We start from the raw sequence: 5634 nt of genomic DNA, 5'->3' as shown, positions 1-5634 counted from the left end.
GTGGCATTACCTCTATGGGGTCTGATCTACCATTTACACGGACCACAAGAGTTTGAGGTACCTCATGGATCAGTCGAATCTGAACATGAGGCAGCGTCGGTGGCTAGATGTGGTGAAGGATTCCGACTGTGAGATCCTCTACCACCCGGGGAAGGCTAATGTTGTGGCCGATGCGCTTAGTGGTGACTCCGCTTCTGGAGCAGATCCGGGAGTCCCAACAGGAGGCTATGATGGAGGAACATCCGAAGAGCGGGCGTATTGTGGGTCAGGTTTCCTCCTTCGACTATGATAGTCGCGGGTTGTTGATGTTGGATTAAGTGTCTAAGCCCATAACTATAATTGGTATGTACTTGACCCGAGAGTAGCATGGTCCATTTAGGTTGCCTTCACCAGAACAATCTGATAGGATGGATATTTGATAAAGCGGTTATTTATGATTTATTAATATATTACAAGTATAATATATTAATTGTGAAATCATATTATTTAAGTAATATTGATCAAGAATTAATTTGGATTTAATTTAGTGATCAAAAGAGACTAATTAAATTAACGGGGACTGATTATGTAAATCAGTGATATGTAGTGTTTGGGCTATTGATCCATGTTGGGCTAAGTTTTATGTAAGTATCCATGAAGAGTTAGCCCACATGAGATATGGAGCATAATCTAAGTGTATGGATTGGGGTTTACCCATGACTCTTGGAATCCTACACTATATATGTGTTACCCCTTAGCCAAAATTGGTGACCCTAAGCATTCTAAGAGTTCTAAGAGAAGTCTAGCCGATTTTGGTGGCGCTTAACCTCTCTCTCAAAGTCCTCCTTTGTTCATGATGTTTGTGAACCATTTGAGACATCATACTTGAGGTGCTGAGCTCTTGAAAGGCCAAGAACTACAAACTACATCAAGAGGTATTCATCTAACTTAATTTTATATGGCATGTCCTCTATTGTATGCTAGTTAGGATGTATGCTTTAGAAAAATTCAAATTGCATGTATAATTAGAGAAAACATAGATCCAAAGCATCTAGGGTTGCATGTGCACCATAGGAGTGTTATAGTGCTTAAAACCCAACAGTGGTATCAGAGACTAGGATTGTTTTCTGTTATATTTGCTGCTTGTTAATTTTTAAAGCTGAAAAAATCGATTTTCTGGCCTCTAACTAATGAACTCGCCGAGTCCACTGGTTGACTCGATGAGTCCACTCATTAAAAGGGCAACTCGACGAGTCATGTTCATGCACTCGTCGAGTAGAGTCTTCTAGTTGCAGAATTTCGAGTTTTTGGCCAGAATTGGATTAGGATCATTACCACAAACTGTTTTGTAATCATAAAAATCATATTTTTCTGATATGGTAATGATTATACTCATCCAATCAAAAGATAATTGTCAAAGTTTTAAGATAATTGTTGGTTATATGATAAACAAAGTTACTTGTAAATTGTTGATTTGATATTATCTTGCTTTATGAGTTTAGTTAGATCAATCATGAATTGTATGATAATTTTGTTTGTTAAAATTGATCTAAATGGTTTTAATGACTTCCATAACTTGTCCTCAAGTTATGGAGCATGAAAGGTCTCATCCATTAAAATGACATTAAACTCATAAGTTATGGAAATGAAAAGGTTTTCAAGAGTTACAAAACTTGCCCTCAAGTTTTGGTATTTGAAAAGTCTCAAATTATGAAAAACATTAACTCTTGTAATTGAAAAGTTTCAAAAGATGCAACTCTTGGGTTCGTAACTTAAAAATTAATTAAATAGTTTTAATTTTGAATTTTTAATAACCTAGATGCTTTGAATAGTTCAATTACACCTTATGGACTTTATTAAATTAATTAAAGTGTTTAATTAAAATAGAAGTTTAATAAATCCATAATAACAAGGTTTAAGACTAATTAAATTAAGAGTATAATTTATTAAGAGATTAAACCACCCAAGTATTTTAAATGTATAAAATACACCCTTATACTATATAAAATTAAAAGTTTAATATATTATATATGTATAAGTAAAAGGTCAGTCTTACCGTTAGTAGGCCTCATTCACGAAGCTGGTCTATAAGGGGGGTATAAGGTTACTGCCTATAAAATGGCGGTTTAATGGGTGTCCACTCTCACCCACCGCTTCCTTGACTGGTGGAGGGTCGTTAGCCGAACGGGTAGGATAGGACATTAAGCCCTCATTAAAAGTATAATGAATTATAAAAGTAACTAAACCCTTACAAATTCCCAATCTTAGTTACTTAGGAAAAATGTGAATTGATGCTAACCCATGAAATTGCACTTTGCACCTTGTTAAGTCGTTAGTGGAGCGTGTGTGGTTAACCGGCACACTAGTTTGGGACTAACAATGTGTGGCAAAGGGTAGCTTGGTGTTAATCATGGATCAATGGAGCGTGTGTGGTTAACCGGCACATTGATTAGGTGATATGTAACATCGAGAGTACCAAGCTAATTTGCATGGTTATTCACACCTTGTTTGTGATCCTCGGCATCCCAGTCACAAACTTGAAGGGCATAAGTGAGATTAAACATGCCATTGAAAAGTTCAATGAATCTCAAAGAATCTAGGAATTTCAATTCATTTAAAACCTAAAATTCATTTTCGTTTTTCATGGTGGAAATTGGTAAATCGTCATTTACCTACCTTCAAATAATTTGCAACTGGATTACGGCATCCCTCTTCCGAATTGTAAATTATTGTGTTGGATCCTAGCCTTAATATTTCATTTGGGTGTTATATTAAGGACTTAAATCAACTAACTTGAATTTCTCCCCACATAGATGTCTAGTGTTGACAACTATGGTCCTCCCGAACCTTTTGGAAAAAGCTTTCCTCATGAAGATGATGTTCCCATAGATCATACTTCACTTCCTCCACCTCCTCCAATAGTTCTCCCTAACCCACATGTTCGTCGACTTGAAAAGTTCAAGGTCACTCAAGCCCTATTGGCAACCAAACATGAAGATGGAAGGTCTCTGTGTGCACATGTCTTGGAGATGAAGTCGCACATTGACAGGCTGGGAATGTTAGGAGTTGTGTCAAGGAAGTTGGTTGTTGACTTGGTTCTTCAATCACTTCCTAAGTCATATAGTGAGTTCATTAAAGATTACTATATGACAGACTGCAACATGTCCTTTATCGATCTTACCTATTTGCTAATTGCTGCTGAATCAGCAATGATTTGGCGCATTGGTAAAGCAAATTTGAATTGGAAGATCTAATTCCCAAACTTCCATGGACAATGACAATGGAAACATTGGAAGTCCAGAAAAGATTTCTCTTTCCAAGGGAAAGGGAAAGGCTAAGTCTGAGATTGTCCCATGTACCATTCCGAAAGAGTCTGTTTGCTTCTATTGCCAAGAGAAGGGGCATTGGTTGCGAAGCTGCCGTAGCTACCTGAAGGACAACAAGGATGGTAAAGTCAAAATGTTTGACTGTGCTTCAGGTAAGTCCGCTATCTAACTCTGTTAATTTCCTATTTGGAGATTCTTAATGCATGATGTGATAAGATTACATTTTGATGTTTTGTAGGATCGAAGAAGAGAAAGGAAGCTTACAGATAAAGCAGGCTGAGTCTGATCGCAAAGAAATGGATTTCGATCGCATGATTCGATGATCGGAATTTTAAGCTGCTGCTTAGGAGTTATGATAGATTGCTTAGAAATGAGTAGTAACATAGTTTTCATTTGTAATTGCATTGTGAGGAAAAGTTTTCCCGCAAATTTTATAAATAAAGAAATTTATTGTTTTATCTTATTTATATTTCCTTGCAATGACATTTGTGAAAATTGATGTTTGTATGTTTCTATTTTTAGCAATATGGATTTGATTCTTTCGTTTGTGGTAGTGTCTAAATTTACCAACTAAGGAAAGATTCTCATCACCCACGTTTCAATTGGATAGAAACTTGGAATCATGCGACTTGTATTGTGTGATGAATGAGAACCTTCATCTTTGGGAAATTAAGACTAATTCTTTGTTCACATGTATATGTGAGTAAAGTGAAAGACCAAGGAATCTAGTACACATCATTGTGCACTGGTCAGGTCCACCACAAAGAACAATAAGACTATTCGTTATGATTTACTAAAAGTTTGGTAAAGATGGTTATGCTTACAAGATTAAGTGTAATTCTGAAACGTTGGAAAAGTTTCAAGGTATAGCAGAACGAATAAGAAGAATCAAATTAGACAGAGAGATAAAAGTTTCTCCAATCTGAAAGGAAAGGAGAGTACTTTAGCATCATGTTTTATGATCATCTTAATGATTATGAAAACCATATCACAATTGATCCTCTAAGGACATCTTAGTGCATTTGTATGGCTAAGAAGAGGAATCGTGAATTGTTGAAATTGTTAAATCAAGAAGGTGAGTCATACTTCGTTCCAAAATCAAGTCTTAGAGTCATACTCCAAGATTGTATATTTAGTGACATATCAGCAAAAGTAGAGTAAAATGTTTTCTACTTTTGTACATTTGAAATTGGTAAGTTGTGATGTTTTGGATAAAACAAGACCAACTAAGGCCGATTGTCAGAAGTGTTTGTCTTGATAAGAAACCGCACTAACTCTTGAATATTTGTTTATCTTATATGTCAAGAGGGCAGTGGGAGTCTTAAAGATCTTGAAAAGTTTCAAAAACTAATCAAGAATAAACCTGTTGTTGAACACTAGCACACGACTTGAGGTTTGTAACCAATCGTGTTGACATATTCTTGTTTCTGTGCCCATTCTAGTTAAATTTGACTATGCATGTGAGTTCTATGAGTTCTCAATTGTTTGCATAGGGCAAAGCACCTTGATCAGTGAAACTTCATTAATCAGTAAGGGTGAGCTGCTTAACAACTTGGAAGACATGGTAGGCCCTTGTGCTGCCAGGTTGCAAGAAATTAAGGTTGAACAAGTTCAGTCCATATGAGTTTGGATTTGTCACTAACCTTGTCTTGTGATTATGGTTATGACAAATTTCACATGGATAGGAACACATACACCATAAAGTCTAAGTGTCATAAGGTTTCTCTCCGCTTCATGAAAATGATTGTGAGGAAACATTTTCACCAAGTAGATTTTAAAGAGTTAGCAATTGTGATATTTGCTGTGACAACCCGATATTTCGAATCAGTGTAATGTTCGAAAAGTCAAATATTATAAACTATTTTGAATCAATAAAAATTAGCGTAAAAAACGAAGTGTTCTAAAGTCTCAATTGGAGTACAAAAAGTGATAGATATTGTATCAAGGTTTTCAAAAATATAGAGAACACTCAAATCCGAGTTATAACGAAGAAGTTATGACCAATCAAAGATTCATAACAAAACCGGTAAAACGCTGTTAAGCGTGAAAAGTGAAACTTCAATAAAATACTTTTTAGCCTTATGTATCTGAACGAAAGTCGTAGATTATGTTAAACCATGAACATACATAAAAAGAACGCCCAAATCTGACTTTGTATGAGGAAGTTATGATTTTTCTAAAGTTTCAGAACAGCAGTAGACAGCTAAAAACTCGAAATAAAGATAAAGCGATTTTTAGCCTACGCAACCTAAACGAGAATTGAAGGTCTCGACAATAGTAGTACAACGGTAAAAAGACAGACGAAAACGGACATCAGATGAAGAAGTTA

Source organism: Lactuca virosa, chromosome 8, assembly GCF_052849685.1.
Source record: "Lactuca virosa cultivar CGN04683 chromosome 8, Lactuca_virosa_CGN04683_v6, whole genome shotgun sequence".
NCBI classification, from domain to species: domain Eukaryota; kingdom Viridiplantae; phylum Streptophyta; class Magnoliopsida; order Asterales; family Asteraceae; genus Lactuca; species Lactuca virosa.
This window is presented reverse-complemented; position numbering follows the sequence as displayed.